Consider the following 25,314-nt stretch of genomic DNA (forward strand, 5'->3'; position numbering starts at 1 on the left):
AGTCACAGCACCTCCGAGGCAGGGATGAAATGGGGATTTTCGCGTACGACTAATTCGCGAGTATGCCGAGGATATCAGGAATCCGGTAAAACATCAAATCTCCGACATTACTGCGGCCAGGAAAGAATTTAGCAAGAACGGGACCAACGACGACTGAAGAGACTCGTTCAACGTGACAGATGTGTAACGCTTGCGCAAACTGCTACAGATTTCAGTGCTGGGGCATCAACGAGTGTTAGCGTGCGAACCATTCAACTTAACATCCTCGATATGGGCTCTGGGAGCCGAAGTCCCACTCGTATATACTTGATGACTGCACGATACAAAGCTTTACGCCTCACCTGGGCCCGTCAACTCGGACACTGAACGATGACTGGAAACATGTTGGCTGGTCGGACGAGTCTCGTTTCAAATTGTATCGAGCGGATACAAGTGTGCGTGTATGAAGACAAACTCATGAATCCATGGTGCCTGCATGTCAGCAATGGACTGTTCAAGCTGGTGGAGGCTCTGTAATGGTGTGGCTGGAGTGATATTGGACCCCTGATACGTCTAGATAGGACTCTTGACAGGTGACAGTATCGTGTCTGATCACCTGCATCCATTCATGTCCATTGTGCATTCGGACGGAGTTGGGCAATTCCAGCAGGACAATGCGACACCCCACACGTCTAGAAATGCTACAGAGTGGCCCCAGGAACACTTTTTTGAGTTTAAACGCTTCCGATGGCCACCAAACTTGCCAGAAATGAAAATTATTGATCATATCTGGGATGCCTTGCAACGTGCTGTTCAGCCATCACCACTACTTCAGACATTAGTGGAGTCCATGCCACGTCGCGCTACGGCATTTCTGGGTGCTCGCGGAGGCCCTACACGATATTAGGCAGGTGTACCAGATTCTTTGGCTCATAAGTGTATATTTCTTGAGGCTTCGAATTGCAGACATTCTTGTCATCTAATTATAATAGTTAATGCTCATGTACTGAATAGATTGCTATTACCGCTTAGCCCGATGCTTTTGGAAATTTTATTACGGCCTCCATTTTCTTTCGCGTTCCTACGGTTCTTTCATTATTACATTACGTATATTATCTTTTAACGAGTTTCACTTGCACGATCTCCCTTATCTAATCTTACGAGGGTTTTAGTTTTTGCCCTACCTTACTATTGCTTTTATTATTTCTGTTTTAGTCTACCTTTTTTTGATTGCTTTCCTGCACTTGTTTTATTTATGTAATATTGTATGAAAGTTTGAATTTATGTAAGTGCTCTGGAATTTTTATTCTGCTTTTTTACATATATGTCTTTTTTGTCGATGTGCTGTTGTTGTGGTCTTCAGTCCTGAGACTGGTTTGATGCAGCTCTCCATGCTACTCTATCCTGTGCAAGCTTCTTCATCTCCCAGTACCTACTGCAACCTACATCCTTCTGAATCTGCTTAGTGTATTCATCTCTTGGTCTCCCTCTACGATTTTTACCCTCCACGCTGCCCTCCAATGCTAAATTTGTGATCCCTTGATGCCTCAAAACGTGTCCTACCAACCGGTCTCTTCTTTTTGTCAAGTTGTGCCACAAACTCCTCTTCTCCCCAATTCTATTCAATACCTCCTCGCCGGCCAGGGTGGCCGAGCGGTTCTAGGCGCTACAGTCTGGAACCGCGCTACCGCTACGGTCGCAGGTTCGAATCCTGCCTCGGGCATGGATGTGTGTGCTGTCCTTAGGTTAGTTAGGTTTGAGTAGTTCTGAGTTCTAGGGGACTGATGTCCCATAGTGCTCAGAGCCATTTGAACCAATACCTCCTCATTAGTTATGTGATCTACCCACCTCATCTTCAGCATTCTTCTGTAGCACCACATTTCCGAACCTTCTATTCTCTTCTTGTCCAAACTATTTATCGTCCATGTTTCACTTCCATACATGGCTACACTCCATACAAATACTTTCAGAAACGACTTCCTGACACTTAAATCTATGTCGATGGTCTTTTTTATATAACTGTAAACTTTTATTCTTCGTTTATTTTATTATTCACAACTTTTGTAAATATTTAATTTTGTATTCTTTATTTCTTATGAATGGCGCTACTTTTGTGTTCATTACCGTCCTCTGGCGGCTTAAATTGTCTTCCTGGATATTGTACAATGGCTTGTCGGTCTGCCTTGACAGCTTTGCTTGTGAGTACTGTATGTACATATTTTACAACCAAGGCGTTCATAGTGTGTATTTCAGCTGTTTAATTTTGACAATACTTGTAGTTTCATAGTCTTGTATATTCTTTGTATAATTACTTTTTCTGCTATATGCTGTGCATTGCTGGCTTGCAGACGGTCTGATGATGGACTCTACCCCAAACGCGTCAGATAAAGTCATTGGTTTATCAGGTGGTGGCTTCCTTTGACCATGGTGAAGTAGACGTTTGCGGAATACGCCGATCTAATGTTACCGTACTCGGAAGAATGGGACGGCTGCTCGACAGTTGTACGCAGAGCGCTTTAAACACCGACAGACACTTTCGTACTCCCTCTTTGCTGCCGCATACCAGCGGCCCTCGGATCCGGGTCCAGTCACCACCACCAGGCCCCATAGTGGTGCTCCACGGCGGCGCCGCATACCCGAGTTTGAAGAGGCCTACTCAGTGCAGTGGAAGAGGACGCAACGACGAGTACTAGAAACATAGCAGCTAGATTGAATGTGGATCACCAAACTGTGTGGCATGTTCTGCGTGAGCAACAATTACACCCCCTTACCACCCCCACAAGGTGCAGGCGATGCTCACAAGATCTTGCGTCACGATCCCACTTCTGCAGGTGGCTTTTGCACCGTTGTGTGGACGAACCAGGCTTCTCACGGCAGAGCCTTTCCACTAGTGAACCCAAGTTCACCAGAGAAGCTGTTCTCAGTTCCCACAACGATCATGCGTTGGCTGTTGAAAAACCGCACTCTTCACGCCCCTATTGGTTTCAAGAACGATACGGTCTGAGCACTTGGTACGGACGTGTGACTGTGCTATACCTTCTTCTACCATATTTCAGGTGCCGCGCACTTGCGATTCCTTGCTGCTGTACTGCATGGATTCTTGGAAGATGTGGTATTGCATGTGCGCACAAAACAGATGGTCCCTGGACTACGGTAGACCACCTTATTTTTCACGTCTGATCCGAGATTATGTGGATCAAGGATTTGGCTGAGAGAGGATAGTTCGTGGTGGCTCGATTCCTCGGCCTGCACATTCTGCTGACTTGAACCCTGTAGACTGCTACCGTGGAATCCTTGATTTACGAGAAAGACTTGCTGGCGGGGTTTATTTTGGCTGTGGCAGATGCTGCAGGACCAGGGACTGATGGTTGTATGTACTGGAACATGGTACAGAGGTACCGTATCACTGTTGATATGGATGGTCATCACGTCGAGTCCTACTGGTAAGTGGACCCAAAGGACAAGCAGCACGAGTCAGGGAGAAACATATATTCTGTTATTTTTCGCATAGTGGGAACATGGTAATTCCAGGACTTGAATTCCTATGCTCATCTTAACCGTCTTGGTCCCCAAAACAAGTCCTCGAAGTCTGTAAACGGAATTTAGTTACACTTTGAATAAGCCATAACAGAATCAGAAAACCTCCTAGAAATTTACGAAAGATTATTGACATGCCGAGCAGGTGAGAAAAGAATACACTATGTGATCAAAAGTATCCGGACACCCCCCAAAAACATACGTATTTCATATTAGGTGCATTGTGCACCCATCTACTGCCAGGTACTCCATATCAGCGACCTCAGCTGTCGTTAGACATCGTGAGAGAGCAGAATGGGGCGCTGCGCGCAACTCACGGACTTCGAATGTGTTCAGGTGATTGGGTGTCACTTGTGTCATACGTCTGTACGCGAGATTTCCACACTGCTAAACATGTGATAGTGAAGTGGAAACGTGAAGGGACACATACAGCACAAATGCGTACAGACAGAGGCGGCCGACAGTTGGTTGTAAGGTGTGTTAGGCAGACATCTATCGAGACCATCACATAGAAATTACAAACTGCATCAGGATCCACTGCAGGTATATGACAGTTGTGAGCGACGTGGGTGCTATTCTGTCATTCTGCACAACAGATTAATCTGAGATGTACCCTTTACCCTGTGGCTCCTGCAAGATGCAATTTCCACCCCCACACTACTACAGAAGTCAGACAGACGCTCCTAACGTTCCAAAGAGAAATGCCTGAAAAACTTTCATCAATAAATATCTTCTGGAGTCGTGCGCTGCAAGGAAATGATACAAAAATTCACAACATTTCTTACGTAACTAGTTGGATACGTGGGTACTGGAGTAGTGCTAATTAGTGTAATAAAAACATGAAACTAACGAAAATTATTATTTACTTTGCAAAAGTTCTGAGGAATCACAATGGCACTTTTAGTTATGAACTGAACAAGTTATTTACAGGTTCTTTTCGGAATGTGAAGTTACCTCTTAAGGATAGGATTCGCTAAAGTAATTTCTATACAAAGTTTAAGATTGTTATTGACTTGTCAGAATGGCTGAGAGCTGCACCTACTCAACTTGAATAATTATCCGTTAGAATGTTGCTAGGTATAGTCGAGGCTGTCGCGTGTGAAATGCAGTGAAGTGTACTGTTGTGGAGGAAATATGGGGCTCGCAAGAGCTGTAGCGCACCGTACCGTAAGCTGTGATGACTGCTGTCTGCGCCGCTCGCTGCTGACAAATAAGATAACTCTCGTTCTATCTGGATTGACCTTCGCCAATCAAACTCTCCCTACACCTTGATGAAGTCAAGGACTCCTATTCGCCCCTAGTCTAACTATTGGCGTGGTACACCGGTCAGATAACCAGTCCACCGTGATGCCACTCAAAAATTCGCTCGCAGGCATTTAACTATAACTCTGTCCGTTCACACGGCACAATAAGTGTGGTGGCCAACACAGTGAACAACGCTTAATCGCAAGGACTCAATATAGAGAGTCGCACTCCAATTCGCTCTCGACAGAGGTGCTCTCCCAGTGAAGTACTGAGGAGAGACTTGTTCCTCACTCTTTGAGTACATGTACGAGTGCACACGCTCTTGTTACGTGTGTTCTCGCTCCAAGAGCAACAACAGAACGGCCCCTCTCCACGCCAGACGTGAAGGGGTATATCTTACGGTCTCTTCCATTACTCCTTCAGCTCAAGGCGTCAGGAATATCGTTGCCAATCAGCATTGCTCTTCTAAAACGGGAGAATGACGTTTCGTTTAAGGCGACCAATCAGGAAATCTGTAGCATCGGATGTTGGCGTTTGCTGTCTCTCTGCAAAAACCTCTGAAATTGCGTGGTATGTTTGTAAAGAATGTGTAGGCTGGGCGCTCCCACACTATGTAGCGGAATTTGCTTTTAAGCCGAACACGGGGTCGTTCTCCCTTTCACTCGGGCAAACGTTACTGCTCTACGGGTGGGCGCCGGCCGACGTAGATAGGTTGACTCATCCTCTGGAGGGACCGGCCTCCTTGCATGCGGTTTGCCTCTCCTGAACTAAAAGCTTTTGTGACCATCGTGTCTTGAATGTGTGTGTGTGTACACCAGCCTCGAGTATTTCAATCTCAGTGCGCACTCGCGATTTACTAGTTATTTGCATATCGTTTACATGAATTCATACAACATTGACTTTATCTTATCGAGTTTGGGTTCGAATGAAGCGTCTTGATGTGCGGAATATGATTGTGAGGGCGCAATGTGTAAGCAGTGAAGGTCAGGAGACTATGACATCTTACACAGTTAGGTGGGAGGTGAGAAAACTTGGATTTCATGGTCGAGCGGCTGCTCATAAAGCCGCACATCACGCTAGTAAATGCCGAACGACGCCTCGCTTGGACGATTGAACAGTGGAAAAACGTTGTGTGGAGCGAGGAATCACGGTACCCAATGTGGCGATCAGATGGCGGGGTGTGGTTATGGTGAATGCCTGGTGAACTTTGTCTTCCAACGTGTGTAGTGCCAACAGTAAAATTCGGAGACGGTGGTGTTATGGTGTAGTCGTGTTTTTCATGGAGGGGGCTCGCACCCTTGTTGTTTTGCGTGGCACTATCACAGCACAGGCCTACACCGATGTTTTAAGCACCTTCTTGTTCCCACTGTTGAAGAGCAATTTGGGGACGGATATAGCATCTTTCAACATGATCGATCACCTGCTCATAATGCACGGCCTGTGACTGAGTGGTTACACGACAATAACATCCTTGTTATGGACTGGCCTGCACAGAGTCCTGACCTGAAACCTATACAACACCTTTGGTATGTTTTGGAACGCCGACTTCGTGCCAGGCCTTATCGACCGACATCGATACCTCGCCTCAGTGCAGCAATCCGTGAAGAATGTGGCTGCCATTCCCCAAGACACATTCCAGCACCTGACTGAACGTATGCCTGCGAGAGTGGAAGCTGTCATCAAGGCTAATTCTGAATTCCAGCATTACCGATGGGGGGCGCTACTAACTTGTAAGTCATTTTCCTCCAGGTGTCCGAATACTTTTGATCACATAGTGTAGAAGGGATAAGGTTGGAGCAATGTTGCCCTCAGAACCTATTAACACTACAGGGGTAGCCCGTGTGATATTAGTAGCAAGGAAGATCCTGAGAAAGAAGGCACAAGCCACTGATGTTGACTCGTGCAAGTGCCCTGAATCGAGTGTGTATATGTGTGTGTGTGTGTGAGTGTGAGTGTGTGTGTGTGTGCGAGTGTGTGTGTGTATCACTGTATCTTTGTTTGATTAGCGAGTACGTGTTAACCACGAGAAGCGCCTTGAAAAGGAAGTGAGCATTAACATTGGCACAGGACACCGATGTCTACGAAATCGGTATTTCATGATGGTCACAGACGGAAATTGTTTTATTGAGAACTTTATGTTAAAAATTGTCCTTTCGGGTCTCACCGGAGTTAGCATTGAACGTTAACTTATTGGTTCAAATGGCTCTGAGCACTATGGGACTTAACATCTGTGGTCATCAGTCCCCTAGAACTTAGAACTACTTAAACCTAACTAACGTAAGGACATCACACACATCCATGCCCAAGGCAGGATTCGAAACTGCGACCGTAGCAGTCGCGCGGTTCCGTACTGAGCGCCTAGAACCGCTAGACCACCGCGGCCGGCCGTTAACTTATTGATGTTAGCTACCGTGGACATTACGTATTTGTGTTCATCGGTGGTATTTATTCTGAGATTCTTCCGAGTCGCATGATGTCGGTTGGTTATCTCAGCTGTGGAGTCCTATTTTAACATAATTATTGTCTGTTGGTTTCGAAGCATCTTGATTACGGGAGTGCCGGCACAGAAAATAGTTCACAATACCTGAGCAAACTATCTTTGTTTATTCTCTGCTATAGTTTTAAATGATTCAAAGTTTTAGTCAAGTATGTTAGTGCAACTCCCGTGCTTTTGAAGGGTCTATCTGTTTTGTGTTTAAACTGATGTTTTAAATGTCTAAATGCTGTTGTGAACTCTTTTGCTTCCTGTCTGTTATAGTAGTCCGTTACTTGTTACCCTGTCCGTTTGTTATTACCATTCCAAGATGCCAGTCGCCTTGTTATTCAACACAGAAGTATACTTCATTTACAGTTCTGAGCAATGGTGATTAATTAGTACAGCTAGTTAAAGTTATTTAATATTTAATAATATCACTGATGTTTTGAGACAAAGGTTGTTAATCAGTTCAGTTAGCCGAAGGGTGTACTTGTTATTAAGTTCACGGATATTCCTTTTTTTACTACTGAACTGAGTAACGTGAAAATATGATTGCAAAAATTTTATATATGTTATTTAGTAGGAGCATATCCTCGTATCAGTTGTCTTCGATCTGAAGAGTGGTTTGATGTTTGTTGCAACTCGCCACACTAAACAGTGCAAAGCTCTCCATTAAGTAGGCAAGCAGTGTTGCAGATATTGTCAAAGAGGAGGGAAGAGACGCCTATACCCAACACGACAAAAATGCAGTATTAACGAACATACTGTTATCCAGTCATACTCATGCAGCTACACTCAAAACTAGATTTTAAATAAAAATTCGCCCATGGAATATATGGAGTTCTTCAGGGCACAAGATTTTAGGTTCGATTCAAAATATGCTTGACTTGTTTTATATTATTCGGCATATGATCAGAACCTTTAGATGTCACATATTGAACTCCTTCCTGCTCGTCTGACAGCTTTAATAATGAGAAATAAAGATCATTTTTTTCTTCTGGTGTCTTACGATTCTTTTCAGATGGATTATTTGCGATGAATTTAAGTAGCGAATATGTAATGAGGGTGCAATTAAAACGTCTAACTCTTTTAAGCGTTGCATAGCAGATTAAGTCCAGTGAACAGCACGTACAGAGGTTGGACAAAAGTATGGAAAGACGGAAAAAGCAACACATTACCATGCCCAATGCGGTGTAGGATTCCCGTTCGAACTCAAAACAGCTCCCCGCCGTCTCGGAATGGGTAAGTACAGGCCTACGTTGTGGTGCGCACTGCTGGCATAAGGTTGGGTGGGAGTGGAAGGACCGGGCCAAATAAGGGTTGAACATCATTTGTATCAAGATTTTTACTAACACTTCTCAGCCAAAACATCACTCACTCATCAACTCTCTCAGAGTCGCTGCCATAATCTGTGACGGTGTGGTTACTACCTGATGGTATGTTGTTTGTTCTTGTTGTGGTCTTCAGTCCAGAGACTGGTTTGATGCAGCTCTCCATGCTACACTATCCTGTGAAAGCTTTTCATCTCCCAGTACCTACTGCAACCTACATCCTTCTGAATCTGTTTAGCGTATTCATCTCTTGGTCTCCCTCTACGATTTTTACCCTCCACGCTGCCCTCCAATACTAAACTGGTGATCCCTTGATGCCTCAGAACATGTCCTACCAACCGATCCCTTCTTCTAGTCAAGTTGTGCCACAAACTTCTCTTCTCCCCAATCCTATTCAATACCTCCTCATTAGTTACGTGATCTACCCATCTAATCTTCAGCATTCTTCTGTAGCACCACATTTCGAAAGCTTCTACTCTCTTCTTGTCCAAACTAGTTATCGTCCATGTTTCACTTCCATACATGGCTACACTCCATACAAATACTTTCAGAAACGACTCCCTGACACTTAAATCTATACTCGATGTTAACAAATTTCTCTTCTTCCGAAACGATTTCCTTGCCATTGCCAGTCTATATTTTATATCCTCTCTACTTCGACCATCATCAGTTATTTTACTCCCTAAATAGCAAAACTTCTTTACTACTTTAAGTGTCTCATTTCCTAATCTAATTCCCTCAGCATCACCCGATTTAATTTGACTACATTCCATTATCCTCGTTTTGCTTTTGTTGATGTTCATCTTATATCCTCCTTTCAAGACACTGTCCATTCCGTTCAACTGCTCTTCCAAGTCCTTTGCTGTCTCTGACAGAATTACAATGTCATCGGCGAACCTCAAAGTTTTTACTTCTTCTCCATGAATTTTAATACCTACTCCGAATTTTTCTTTTGTTTCCTTTACTGCTTGCTCAATATACAGATTGAATAACATCGGGGAGAGGCTACAACCCTGTCTCACTCCTTTCCCAACCACTGCTTCGCTTTAATGCCCCTCGACTCTTATAACTGCCATCTGATTTCTGTACAAATTGTAAATAGCCTTTCGGTCCCTGTATTTTATCCCTGCCACCTTCAGAATTTGAAACAGAGTATTCCAGTTAACATTGTCAAAAGCTTTCTCTATGTCTACAAATGCTAGAAACGTAGGTTTGCCTTTTCTTAATCTTTCTTCTAAGATAAGTCGTAAGGTTAGTATTGCCTCACGTGTTCCAACATTTCTACGGAATCCAAACTGATCTTCGCCGATGTCCGCTTCTACCAGTTTTTCCATTCGTCTGTAAAGAATTCGTGTTAGTATTTTGCAGCTGTGGCTTATTAAACTGATAGTTCGGTAATTTTCACATCTGTCAACACCTGCTTTCTTTGGGATTGGAATTATTATATTCTTCTTGAAGTCTGAGGGTATTTCGCCTGTCTCATACATCTTGCTCACCAGATGGTAGAGTTCTGTCATATACCTGATGGTATATCGAAACAAAATTGTTTGTCTCATGCCCGTCTGCCTTTCTGCACAACCCAGCGTGTGTTTTCACATACATGAAAGATATAATTTTGTGTTTCGGCAGATTTTGTTTTAAGATGTAATCTGTCCACTAGCTGTATTTCATTTCCCATGTTTTGCTGCAGGCCCGGTCATTGCTGAACGAAACCTGTAGTCTATGGACCAAAAGATTTGTGATCATTACGGAGATAAAAGGAAGTTACTAATACATATTTACTTATTACGCTAGTAAGCGGGTGGCTGAAAGTGGAAAAATTACCTGACCACCACGTTCACCTGCCTTAAACCCACTGGAACATTTTGCTGCGTGGTTATATGAAGTCGAAGTTTCAGGCATTTTCCATCAGCACCTGTCATTACGAGAGTTGTGCCAATGTAGACCACAGAATACATTATGACGTTTGCGTCGGGAAGCTGAAACCTGTGTAGAGCACAAATGACTGTATTTTGCAAATGGAATTCGCAAAATGTGTGCGGCTCAAATACAAAACTCTCCACGCTCTTTTTCTTTCGAAATCGCGATATTAACGACACCGGACTGTCACTGAAGAAGCCTATTAGACAGAGCTGGAAATAAGGCGAAGAACACGCCACGTCGTTAAAACGTACAGGATAATTTCAATGTAAATGCAAAACTCTCAGATTCCAGTGAAATTCATTTACGTAACGTGGTTTTCTATACATTTACAAAATCATTGCAGTCTACGGATGTATAAAATCTGTACCTTTAAATTGTTCTAAAATTTCTTGCCCTTGACAATCTGTTTTAGTGATCATACGAGCTGCCGCAGGCAGGCAGGCAGAAATTCACCACTGTACAAACTAAAATGTAAAGCCCGACGATAAAATGTTTCGTCTCTTGTTATGAAAACGATAAAATTAACTATGGGAATATAAGTGGTCCCTGGGATTGTTACAAATTTTAATTGATTCGACTACGGTTTCTTGGTGAAACATTGTATAAGGTGTTAACTATTTTTTTGCCTTGTTTCACAAACTTTAAAATTACTGTACTACCTACGCTGCGGGCTATAAGCCCATTTTCTGGGACAAAACACTGATTCCAAAGATGAAAACCACGTCCATTGAGGATACCAAAGTCGTCATTGAATGTTATCATTACTGTCGTTTCACAATGAATTTTAATCCTGCTCTTGAAACTTTCTTTTATTTCCGTCACTGCTCCTTCAATTGAGTAGAACAGAGGAAAGATTACATCCCTGTCCTACACCCTTCTTAACACGAGCGCTCCTGTCTTGGTCTTTCAGTCTAATTGTTCCTTCTTTTTTATCTACACATTGTGTATTACCCGTCTCTGCTTATAGATTACTAATATTTTATCAGAATGTCGAACTTTTACACCATTTACATTGTCGAACACTTTTTTCTGGGTCTACATGTCTTATGTACGTTTCTTGATTTTTCTTAAGTTTTGCTTTTGTTCTCAGGCGCAACGTCAGGACTGCCTATTGGTGCATTTACCTGTCCTAAAGTCAAACTCGTCATCATGTAACAGGCCCTCACATTTCTTTTCCATTCTTCTGTTTGGTAGTCTTGTCAGCAGCCTGGATGCATGCGGCGTTCTCTGCCTCGTGATGACTGGGTGTTGTGTGATGTCCTTAGGTTAGTTAGGTTTATGTAGTTGTAAGTTCTAGGGGACTGATGACCATAGATGCTAAGTCCCATAGTGCTCAGAGCCATTTGAACCATTTTTGCATGCGGCGTTATGCTGACGAGCGACACTTCACGCACTTATCTGCTCTTGCTGTTTTCGAAATTGTGTAGATGATATTTTCCGGTTGTATAATGATCTCCATTGTAATAAATTCTACACACCAACGTGAATAGCCGCTTGATTGACAGTTCCCCCAATGATTTTGGAAATCCTGAAGGAATGTTATTTATTCCTTGCGCATCACATTATCGCACGTCTAGCTGCATTATGGGATGCCCCATGTCTTCGAAGTCGATTTCTTCTTTTATAACGTTATCAAGAAAACTTCTCCCCCACGTAGGGGCCTTCAATGCACTCTTCCACTTACCTGCCTTCTCATCTGCGCTAAACAGTAGTGTTTCTGTTGCACACTCAACGTTGCCGGCATTGATTTTAATTTCACCGGTGGGGTTCGACCTTTCTTTATGCTGGATCAGTCCATTCGACGACCATTTACTTTTCGAGTTCTTCACATTCTTCTTGCAGCCATTTCACTTTGGCTTGCTGCATTTTCCAATTATTTCATTCCTAAGTGACATACATAGCTGCATTCATATGCCTATCCAAATTCTGTGATTACCCTTTTTAATGGTGTTCACTCGTCTTCGAACGAAACGCCAATAATATGGTATTCGTTATAGCGGTACCTGCTTCGAGAACGTTGAGTACACCTCATCTTTCCTCAGCACTTCGGTGTCACACTTGTTTCCACACTCAATTCTTTCGGATGATTATCTTCAACTTTAGACTGTATCCCATTGTTACTAAATTGTTATCTGTGTGTATATTTGTTTTTGAGTGCGCCTTACGATCCATTATCTGATTACCCAATCTCCATCTTATTATGATGTAATCCAGCTGGAGTCTTCCCGTTTCTGGCCCTTATCCAAGTATTCATCCTCTTTTTGTGATTCTTCAACAGTTTATTACTAGATGAAATTTATCTCAGAATTCAGTTACGCTCTCTCCCCTCTCATTCCAACGATCAAAGCCATATTCTTCTCTAATTCTCCTCTTCCTTCCCTTACAACCACGTTCAATTCCTGTTGATTATTATTAGGTTTTCCATCTCTCTTTGGGCAACGAATTACCCGTTCACTATACTGAATTCCCCATACAGTACCTCATATATACTCTCTACCGTTTCATCTTCTGATATATGTTTTATGTGCCCGTTTCAGTTTAAATCGCTCTGTACGTATACTCCTACACAGGGTGTTTGTTTCATCTTGAGAGAACTAAAAATGTCAAAAACAACGCATCGTACGGAAACATTGTCGTAGGAGAAATGTTAATATTAGTAACGAGGTATCGTACGAAAAAACTGTTGTAGGTGAAATGTTAATTTTAGTAACGACGCATCGTACGAAAAAATTTTTCTAGGTGAAATGTTCTAGGACAAACGTTAATATTAGTAAAGGAGACATCTGCCTGTGTTACTGCTGGCCAACTCCTAACCTCGCCTTCTGCGTGGGCGGGGTCAACTTTGTATTTTCAGATGAGACCCTCCCATTTTTATTGCATATTCGGATTCTACTACAAAAAATACGCACGGTTTAGTCAAACCGTTATTTCCCATTCGTGACAGATGGTAGTGTTATCGAAAAATGTCAAGTATGCCTGTTTTTGTAATTAAGGGCCATCGCATTTGATTCCACATTTCATTTTCGGCGTAAATGTAAGACTTGGCGTTCTAACGGTTGACTGTGATTTTCAAACGTTCCTTGAATGTCGGAAATGTGATTGTACAGTACAAATAATATGGCTAGACATTTTCATAAGCTACTTGTATGGTAACGTGGTTTTCTGTTCCCTACGGGGTTGATTGTGCTGAGTCCACAAACCGCCCTCGAAGTCCGCCGTCAGGGTGACTGGTTTCGGTGTGTGTTTCCTTTGACCCGCCTGAACTATCACGCTGGCCGCTATGCGGCTGCCGGCGGAATGCAAACCTCAACCACTGTATGAGGTGCATTCAAGTTCTAAGGCCTCCGATTTTTTTTCTCTGGACTGGAAAGAGATAGAAACATGCGCATTGTTTTAAAATGAGGCCGCGTTCATTGTCAATACGTCCCAGAGATGGCAGCACCATACAGCAGATGGAATTTTACCGCCAGCGGCGAGAATGAGAACTGTTTTAAATACTTAAAATGGCGGCGTTTTCCTTACTTGAACAGTGTGCAATCATTCGTTTCCTGAATTTGAGTGGTGTGAAACCAATTGAAATTCATCGACAGTTGAAGGAGACATGTGGTGATGGAGTTATGGATGTGTCAAAAGTGCGGTCGTGGGTGCGACAGTTTAATGAAGGCAGAACATCATGTGACAACAAACTGAAACAACCTCGGGCTCGCACAAGCCGGTCTGACGACATGATCGAGAAAGTGGAGAGAATTGTTTTGGGGGATCGCCGAATGACTGTTGAACAGATCGCCTCCAGAGTTGGCATTTCTGTGGGTTCTGTGCACACAATCCTGCATGACGACCTGAAAATGCGAAAAGTGTCATCCAGGTGGGTGCCACGAATGCTGACGGACGACCACATGGCTGCCCGTGTGGCACGTTGCCAAGCAATGTTGATGCGCAACGACAGCACGAATGGGACTTTCTTTTCGTCGGTTGTGACAATGGATGAGACGTGGATGCCATTTTTCAATCCAGAAACAAAGCGCCAGTCAGCTCAATGGAAGCACACAGATTCACCGCCACCAAAAAAATTTCGGGTAACTGCCAGTGCTGAAAAAATGATGGTGTCCATGTTCTGGGACAGCGAGGGCGTAATCCTTACCCAGTGCGTTCCAAAGGGCACTGCGGTAACAGGTGCATCCTACGAAAATGTTTTGAAGAACAAATTCCTTCCTGCACTGCAGCAAAAACGTCCGGGAAGGGCTCCGCGTGTGCTGTTTCACCAAGACAACGCTCCCGCACTTCGAGCCAACGTTACGCAACAGTTTCTTCGTGATAACAACTTTGAAGGGATTCCTCATGCTCCCTACTCACCTGACCTGGCTCCTAGTGACTTTTGGCTTTTTCCAACAATGAAAGACACTCTCCGTGGCCGCACATTCACCAGCCGTGCTGCTATTGCCTCAGCTATTTTCCAGTGGTCAGAACAGACTCCTAAAGAAGCCTTCGCCGCTGTCATGGAGTCATGGCGTCAGCGTTGTGAAAAATGTGTACGTGTGCAGGGCGATTACGTCGAGAAGTAACGCCAGTTTCATCGATTTCGGGTGAGTAGTTAATTAGAAAAAAAATCGGAGGCCTTAGAACTTGAATGCACCTCGTAATAACGTAAAGTGTCCATGAAGCGATAGAGACAGGCGCACCTGCCATGGATACACATATATAGTGTAAGCACTCACACACTCACTGAAATAAAGCACCTCAATGGTGAGAGGCATGAGGACTCACCGATTTCAAGCATCCCGATGGTACCAAAAAGCTATTACATCCACGTTAGCCGAGTGGGGTAGCCGCGCGGTCTGAGGCGCCTTGACACAGTTTGCGCGGTTCCCTCCGTCGGAAGTTCGAGTCCTCCTTCGGGCATGCGTGTGTGTGTTGTCCTTAGCGTAAGTTAGATTAAGTAGTGCGTAAGCTTAGGGACCGATGACCTCAGCAGTTTGGTCCCATAGGAACTTACCACCATAACATCCACGTTATTGTTTCTGGGTATTGCTTAACACGGTTTCTGATGGCTAACCGTATAGTACTGTACAGTCAAATTTGCAGTACTAGAATAAATTTCGGACATAAACGTAACCGTTCGAATACAAAGGTCTACAATTACATCGCAAATTAAATGTGGAATCAAATGAAAAGTTCTTAATTGCAAAAACAAGCGCATTGCACCCCCATGTACCACGAATGGGAAAGAATGTTTAGACTAAATCGTATTTATTTTTTAGAGTATAATCCGAATGAGCAATAAAAACGAGAAGTTCTCATTTGAAAATGCAAAATTAGCCTCTCCCCAGCGGGAGAGGTGGTTAGGAGGTGGCCAGTTATAGCACAGACATCTGTCCCCTTTTCGGATGTTAACTTTTCACCCAGATCATATTTTTCGTACGATGCGTCATTTTCGAGATACTGTATTTAGCTGTCTGAAACTAAAGCAAGCACCCTCTATATTTGCGTGACTGCTTCCAGTGACTGTTTTTGAGTTGTCTAAGTATACAATTGGCCTTTCTGCCTATTTATGCTCAAAACGCTACATTTGTTTGTGTTAAGGGTCAGCTAGCAATCCTTACATCTAGCGTGAATCCTCTGCAGGTCTTCCTACATTTTGGAAAAAAACGACATTTTTTCTATGGAATTTGTGATTGATTCTTTTGTAAATTTTTTTTTGTTTATTTATAGACACAATCACATGTTTATGACACAGTCATAACCGGTTTCGGCGATACAATGATCTTCTTCAGGTGCTAAAGGCGGCATACACAGAACAGTGTATGCCGCCTTTAGCATCAGAAGATGGTCATTGTACGGCCGAAACCGGTTATGACTGTGTCATAAGCATCGATTGTGTCTATAAGCAAACAAAAAAATTTTTACTTGCTACATTTCGCTACAATTTTCTTGTATTATAACTTAACTGTGTAAAACAGCATCATTCGCGAAAATCCTCATTGTACTTCCAACGTTATTCACTAGGTCACTTATATACTATGCAAGAAGTGAGAAACCTGTATCACTTCTTTGGGGCATATCCGAAGTTACTTTTACGGTGAAGGTTTCTCTCTGTTTAAGAATAACGTATTGTGTTACACTTTATGAGGAGCAGAGCAATGTCCATTGAATTCTCTTCACCCATATTCCTTATTCTCCAGAATGTGCAGTTAACTTGCTGCTGGATGCGGGAAACGTCCTTAGCGAAAAGCCCGTCAGATTGCGTGAGTGGTTTCGAAGTAAACTTTCGCTGCAGGTGACAGAAGTAATCGCCACTGAATTAAGTATCCGTCGTAAGGCGGAAGCCGTGTGCTGCTTAGTTGGTGCTGTGGCAACGACTTTCTAATGGAAGCATCGGCGTTAGCAAATGCGTACTTCTTATGGGAATACATTTTTATTGCTTTGGGCAGTTTCTTTTAGTCAACAAAAAGTTACTGCGTTGGGAGGGGAGGAATTAGAGGAAAGTCGTGTCGCCTTGTGTAAGCATTTACGACGAGAGGTGTCGGAGGGAATTTCCCAAGTGGCGTGTCAGCTGCTAGGCGGTGTTTGCGGCAGGCGGTCCTTCACACTAACCAGTTTGTGTTTCTCGGGGATCTCCGGTTACCATCCGCTTCTGCAAAGTGGCGACTCTTCCCCCCTCCCCCCGCCTGGCGTCTCATTCCCGCATCTCTCCACGTCTGGCACTCTTTCTCTCCCTCACTCTCTCCCGTCTCGTCATCACTGAATCACTTCCCTTCTCCTTCCGCCTCCCTAGTCGTCCACTGCAACAAACGCCCAGACTCTCATACCTGTCACGAAATACTCAACATTTACCGTTTATTCATTATTTGAGTAATCTCATTATTTACGTTTTCTTTTCTCATCAGGGCAGTGGTCATCAGTTTATCAACTTTATTTTTTACTGTCGGTGTTTACAATATCTTTGTAATCATGATATCGTTTTATGTACAAAGCAGCGAGAGACAAAAGGAAACCAGAAGAAAACTAAAAAATGTGTAGCCTACATTTTACAGTTACCCTGAAATTCCATGAAACCTATATGATGGTTTTTAATCAAAATTGTTGCTAGATCAAAACAAGGGAAAACTGGCCTCTGAGGGCGATATTTCTACTCTCTTGTTGCAACGTTTTGAGTTTTATGCTCTAATCATATAAATTTCTAACCCCGGAAGGTATTCTCATCTAGATCACAAAAACAAATGTCATTAGATTTTATAATAAGAAGGCCGCGAACAGTTGCCTCTTGAACGAATTTTATTAAGGAATGGTCGGTATTTCGGTATAGCAGTATCATCAGGTGCGTGTCTGAACAACAGGAAATGGACAATGATAGTCACTGAACCCCTATGCATCAAAATTATACCAGAGCCATAAGCACTTAATTACACTCCTGGAAATTGAAATAAGAACACCGTGAATTCATTGTCCCAGGAAGGGAAAACTTTATTGACACATTCCTGGGGTCAGATACATCACATGATCACACTGACAGAACCACAGGCACATAGACACAGGCAACAGAGCATGCACAATGTCGGCACTAGTACAGTGTATATCCACCTTTCGCAGCAATGCAGGCTGCTATTCTCCCATGGAGACGATCGTAGAGATGCTGGATGTAGTCCTGTGGAACGGCTTGCCATGCCATTTCCACCTGGCGCCTCAGTTGGACCAGCGTTCGTGCTGGACGTGCAGACCGCGTGAGACGACGCTTCATCCAGTCCCAAACATGCTCAATGGGGGACAGATCCGGAGATCTTGCTGGCCAGGGTAGTTGACTTACACCTTCTAGAGCACGTTGGGTGGCACGGGATACATGCGGACGTGCATTGTCCTGTTGGAACAGCAAGTTCCCTTGCCGGTCTAGGAATGGTAGAACGATGGGTTCGATGACGGTTTGGATGTACCGTGCACTATTCAGTGTCCCCTCGACGATCACCAGTGGTGTACGGCCAGTGTAGGAGATCGCTCCCCACACCATGATGCCGGGTGTTGGCCCTGTGTGCCTCGGTCGTATGCAGTCCTGATTGTGGCGCTCACCTGCACGGCGCCAAACACGCATACGACCATCATTGGCACCAAGGCAGAAGCGACTCTCATCGCTGAAGACGACACGTCTCCATTCGTCCCTCCATTCACGCCTGTCGCGACACCACTGGAGGCGGGCTGCACGATGTTGGGGCGTGAGCGGAAGACGGCCTAACGGTGTGCGGGACCGTAGCCCAGCTTCATGGAGACGGTTGCGAATGGTCCTCGCCGATACCCCAGGAGCAACAGTGTCCCTAATTTGCTGGGAAGTGGCGGTGCGGTCCCCTACGGCACTGCGTAGGATCCTACGGTCTTGGCGTGCATCCGTGCGTCGCTGCGGTCCGGTCCCAGGTCGACGGGCACGTGCACCTTCCGCCGACCACTGGCGACAACATCGATGTACTGTGGAGACCTCACGCCCCACGTGTTGAGCAATTCGGCTGTACGTCCACCCGGCCTCCCGCATGCCCACTATACGCCCTCGCTCAAAGTCCGTCAACTGCACATACGGTTCACGTCCACGCTGTCGCGGCATGCTACCAGTGTTAAAGACTGCGATGGAGCTCCGTATGCCACGGCAAACTGGCTGACACTGACGGCGGCGGTGCACAAATGCTGCGCAGCTAGCGCCATTCGACGGGCAACACCGCGGTTCCTGGTGTGTCCGCTGTGCCGTGCGTGTGATCATTGCTTGTACAGCCCTCTCGCAGTGTCCGGAGCAAGTATGGTGGGTCTGACACACCGGTGTCAATGTGTTCTTTTTTCCATTTCCAGGAGTGTATGTGAATACAAGTGTACTTATGGAAATTAAAACATGACAGACAACATGGTGGAGACTAGAGAAGGCCCAACAGTACAATTAAAATCATAATGTCCGTAGCCCGAATAGTCAGTGAAAAAAAAAATGGGCAACGGAATACGTCCTATGGCATGTAACACGGACCGAGCCTACAACCAAAGAGCGAAACTAAGACACTGGACCGAAAGCAGCATACAGTCGAGGTAGGAAGCAGAAGGCTTGCCGGAAACGCAGAGTGACTCAGGTTAGCTGCAGCAGCCACCGGTCGCACTGCACGCGCCTTCGAGACGGTAAAGTAAACTGTGCGGCTCATGAGTCGCTGGTGCAAAAGACACCACGACATGGGACGGGAGATACCAAAACCATGTCGCCTGTACTCCGAGCACTGTATGAAAGCCAGGGCTAGATTTTGACAAAATACGGATAACAAAGCAAGCAGATATCACTTATGGAAAGTCTAGAGGATAGACTCAGACGCAAGAACAGAGATGCCACTACAGAAACACAGTAAGGAAAATATATTACAAAACCAAACAACGTCTAAGGCTAAACAAGGGAGACAAACAAACTGTAATAAAGCAGATTAAAGGAAACAATAGGCTCTCGCAATACAGCCAGATGAATAGCGACCATATCGTAGTCGACCTGGTGGTTCAACGTGAGTAGCGGGTGCAATTTCATACTACGCATAATATCCACCTCTTCTATAATAACAGTGTTAGTCTCTTTCTTCCTACATAAAATTCTTAAATTTTTGGGCATACTAACCACAGAGTGGCCATACTCACGAAAAAGGGTACTTAAGGCAGACCATGGACTCAAATTTGCTTGATTTCTGAACCTCACGAAGAGCCTACGCCCAGTGCACCCTACGTAACGAATAAGACACTCATCACACCGAATACAATAAACCCTTGTGATCTAGCATTTTTGACAAAGTGTCTGCTATCTTTGTCTCTCTTTCTCACCAAGTTTGCCACGGATGAAGAAAGCAGGTCTTATATTTTTGCCCGGAGATGCTTATCAACTTTTACCGAAATTTTAACGTAATACAGAAACCTATGGGAGCCTCTACACCCATTCTCCCAGTAACATAATATAATTCCATCCCCACCCCCCTTCCACTCCAGTCGAGTGCCAGACCTGGATTTTTGCAAAGTATGCTCATCAATACCGGTCATTAAATTCAGGTCATATCCATTGACCAGGGCATATGAAGGAAATTCCTTATCATACGCCTCAAGTAGCATTGGGACATTAAGGAGTCTGTATAGCATGGGCTGGAAATCCACCATCTTATATAGAAGCGAGTGGTTAGAACTCCGATGAATAGCTAGATCGGCGGTGGAGAGGACAAAAGAAGCAGAACAGAACAGGTAAAGAGCGCATTCGTCGCCAAGAGACGTTTACGAGTCATTAGTCGTCTGGCTGGTTTGATGCAACTCACCACGAATTTCTCTCCTGTGCCAATCCCTTCATCTCAGAGTAGCAATTGCAACCTAAGTCCTCAATTACCTGCTGCATGTATTCCAACCTCTGACTTCCTGTATAGTTTTTACTCCCTACAGCTCCCTCTGGACCCATAGAAGTTGTTTCCGGAAGTGTTAACACATGTCCTGTCGTCCTGTCCTTTCTTCTTTTCAGCGTTTTCCATTCATTCCTTTCCTCGCCATTTCTGTGGAGAACCTCCTCATCTTGTTGGTCCACAAAGTGCTCAACATTCTTCTGTAACACCACGTCTCAGATGCCTCGTTTTCCGTTCTGTTCCGGTTTACTCACAGACCGTGTTTCACAACCATATAATGTTCTCTCCAAACGTACATTTTCCCATATTAGTTCCTCAAATTAAGGCCTGTTTAATACCAGAAGATTTCTCTTGGCCAGGAATGCCCTTTTTGTCAGTGGTAGTTTGCTTCCTTGCCAATTCTATCAAGGGTCGTTTTGCTGCATCGGTAGGAGAATTCGTTAACTTCGTCTACTTTATGATCTCCAGTTTTGATATTAAGTTTTCCGCTGTTCTAATTTCTGCCACTTGTCGTTGCTTTTGTCTTTCTTCGATTTACTCTTGATCCATATCCTGTACTCGTTAGAGTGGCTGTTCATACCATTCAGCATATCCTGGAATTCTTCACTTTCACTCAGGGTAACAATGTCATCAGCAAATCTAATCATTGACATCCTTTCACTTTTAATTTATTCCGTTCTTGAACCTATCTTTTGTTTCCATCATCTTCGACGTATAGATTGAACCGTAGGAGCGAAAGACTGTATCCTTGTCTTACCCCATTTTTAATCCTAGCAGCTCGTTCTCGGTCGTCCAGTCTTTGTGTTCCCTCTTGGTTTCTGCGCATATTCACCTATTGTATATTATTCGTCTTTCCCTATAGATTATCGCTATTTGTGTCAGAATTGCGAACATCTTTCACCATTTGACACTGTCAAACGCTTTTTCCAGGTCGCCAAATGAACGTATCTTGATGTTTCTTTAGTCTTGCTTCCATTATCAACGTCAGAACTTCTCCTCTGATGCCTCCACATTTTCCAAACTGATCGTCACCTTACAGATCCTCAGTTTTCTGTTACATTATTCTGTGTATTATTCTTGTGAGCAACTTGGATGCATGACCTGTTAAGCTGATTGTGCGATGGTTCTCGCACTTGTCGGCTCCTGCTGTCTTCAGAATTGTGTGGATGATGTTTTTCCGAAAGTCAGATGGTACATCCCCAGACTCATACATTCTACACATCAACGTGAGTAGTCGTTTTATTGTAACTTCCTCCAATCATTTTAAAATTCCGAAGTGATGTTATCTACCCCTTCTGCCGTATTTGACCTTAAGTCGTCAATTACTCTTTTAAATTCTGATTCTAATGCTGAATCCCCGATCTCTACCCAGTCAACACCTGTTTCTTCTTCTACACGTCATGAGATAAATCCTCCCCCTTAAAGAGGCCTTCAATGTTTTATTTACATGTTTCCGCTCTCACGTCTGCATTTAACGGTTGAATTCTCATTGCAACCTTGACGTTACCGTTCTTGCTTTCATTGTCACTGAAGGTTATTCTTACTGTTCTGTTTGCTGAGTCAGTCCTTCCAAAATTCATTTCTTTTTCGATTTCTTCACATATTTTAAACAGCCATTTCGCCTTAGTCTTCCTACACTTCCTATTTATTTAGTTCCTAAGTGACTTGCACTGGTATATCCGTATTCGTGAATTTCCTTGAACATTTTTGTACTTCCTTCTTTCATCAATTGAAGTATTTCTTCTGTTACACATTCTTTCTTTCCAGCTTCAGTGATTACCCTTTTTAGAGATGTTGTAAGGTTCTTTTTAAATTTGTTTGGAATCCATTGAATCAATGCCTGAGCTGGGAATGCATACAAAACTGGAGTTATCCTGTAGCGTGTTGTAACTGCAAGTGGTGTGCTTACTCTTGTGTTATTGTTAGCAAAAACATTATACGAATTGATTAGGCAATGTAACTCCCAATACCAATAAAGAAATGCAGTCACTGCAAAATATATTAAGCCCCTTAGGTACTGAATCCTTTGGCCCTGCTCAAAACTAATAACTGTGCACATAACAAATAAATAAAATTGTCTTACCTCTAAAGCAGCAGCGGTGTATTGCGATATATTCTGGTCTCTCATGAGAAATAATCAAGTATACTATCTACACACTCAACGGTGTGCAATGCTGGACGCAATACTTTGAAATGTATACGAAATTCTTTTGGCTGATAAATGAAAACATTGAAGAAAAATTCAATGTCTTCGAAAAACCTGGACGGGGAGGTGGTACCGATTTTGGTGAATTACTAACACTGACTTTTTCGACAGTGAAATTGTATTCGAAATTAAGTTTGGCTTCCCAAAACATCTGACAATTGAAATTACATCAAACAGAAAAATTATATCCATTTTACTAACTAAGTCACGAACAATGAGATTTATACAGCAAGTATTATCTATCCTCGTTAAGAGAGCATAAAGACAATTCATCAGATTAGGTTTATCTGTGTTAACAAATCTTAGAAACATTACAAAAGGGAAATATCTAGCTAGCCCCTACATCAAAACTGTTTACGTACCTTCTACGGTTACTCAACGTAGAACTCATGTTACCAACTCATTTACACCAACGCGCTGGTGAAACGAAAGTCATAAAAATTTAACCTCTTTACCCTGCTTGCGAGAAGACTTCTGCTTCCACATTTATATTTCCAATAATACATGCACTCGTAATTCCTACATTACAATCTTACACTTGGTGGCTTTACAGAACACACCACAAAAACTGCCCACTCCGTTCTTGCTCACAGACAGATACCCGGGACTGCCGTGCGCCAAGCGCAGACCAGAAGCAGTATCTTTGGCTCTGCGGTCGTGCACATTCGGTGATCTGCTTTATAGAGCCCGTCAGAGACATACATAATTTATAATATAATAGTTCCATTTTAGTTTGCATTAGTATCATTATAATATTTGGGAGCCACAAATCATTGTACCCCCGTAGACTCCTTTCAATGTCTATTCATCTTCAACTCAACTGACTATTGCGCTGTTCATTATGGCAGTATCTATAGCCTCAAAGAACCACAAGCTTATCTCTTCAATACTTAGTATTTCCATATCCCATTTCTTTGTTTCTTGCTGACTAGCCGCTTAAACTTCAACCTACTCTTCATCATTGCTAAATTGTGATCTGAGTCTATATCTGCTTCTGCGTACACCTTACTGTCCAAGATCTGATTTCAGAATCTCTCTCTGAAAATCATATAATCTAACCGCAATCATCCCTTTTTTTCGGCTTTTTCTAAGTATACCTCTCCGTCTGTTGATTCGTGGGCAGAATATTCGCTATTGCTAGCTGAAATTTATTCCAAAATTCAATTCGTCTTTCTCCTCTCTCAGTTATGCTATCAAGCCAATATTCACCCGTAACCCTTTCTTCTATTTCCTCCCCTACAATCACATTCCAGTCACCCATGACAATTACAGTTTTGTCTTCCTTTATATAATAAATTGCCCGTTTAATATCCTCTGTCTCTTCAGTCTCTGCTTGCAACGTGGGAATGAATACCTGAACCATTGCTGGCGGTGTTGGTTTGCTGTCGATTCTGACAAGAACAGCCCTATCACTGAATTGTTCACGGCAACTCGTCCTCTGCCCTTCCTTCCTATTCTGCCGTTATACCATTTTCCTCTGCATTGATATTATCCAATACTCGTCTGACCAGAAACCCTTGTCTTCTTTACATTTTACTTGACTGTCGCCCACTATATCTAGATTGAGCCTCTGCGTTTCCCTTCCGGATTTTATAGATTATCTACCATGTTCAAAGTTCTGACACTGCACGCCTCGACTCGTAGGACGTTAACCTCTTGTCGGTTATTGGAACTTTTTCACATTGTCATCTCCCCTTGACAGTCCACTCTTGGAGATCCAAATTGGGCGACTAGCCTGGAATCTTGTGACAAGGCCGGCCAGTGTGGCCACGCGGTTAAAGGCGCTTCAGTCTGGAACCGCGCGACCGCTACGGTCGCAGGCTCGAATCCTGCCTCGGGCATGGATGTGTGTGATGTCCTTAGGTTAGTTAGGTTTAAGTAGTTCTAAGTTCTAGGGGACTGATGACCTCAGATGTTAAGTCACATAGTGCTCAGAGTCATTTTTTTCTTGTGACAAGAAGAGATCATCATGAACTTTTTCAGTTATATGCCACATGTCCTATCGATGCACATTATGTCCCTTTAAGGCAGTAATTTCCACTGCCTTCTGCATCGTCATGCTGTTGCTCATTGTTGCTTGTTCTGTCTTACGGGTAGTTTCACACCCCAAGGACCTGACCGTTGGCAGAATGGGGGTGACTTCTTACGCCGAAAGTCTTCAGTTGCAATTGTTGTTGTTTCTATTCAAAATGTAAGCAGTGGCAAGATTGGAACCCGTACCCAGGACGTTTTGATTTCTGGTTAAAG

The sequence above is a fragment of the Schistocerca serialis genome, chromosome 8, assembly GCF_023864345.2.
Source record: "Schistocerca serialis cubense isolate TAMUIC-IGC-003099 chromosome 8, iqSchSeri2.2, whole genome shotgun sequence".
Lineage (NCBI taxonomy): Eukaryota > Metazoa > Arthropoda > Insecta > Orthoptera > Acrididae > Schistocerca > Schistocerca serialis.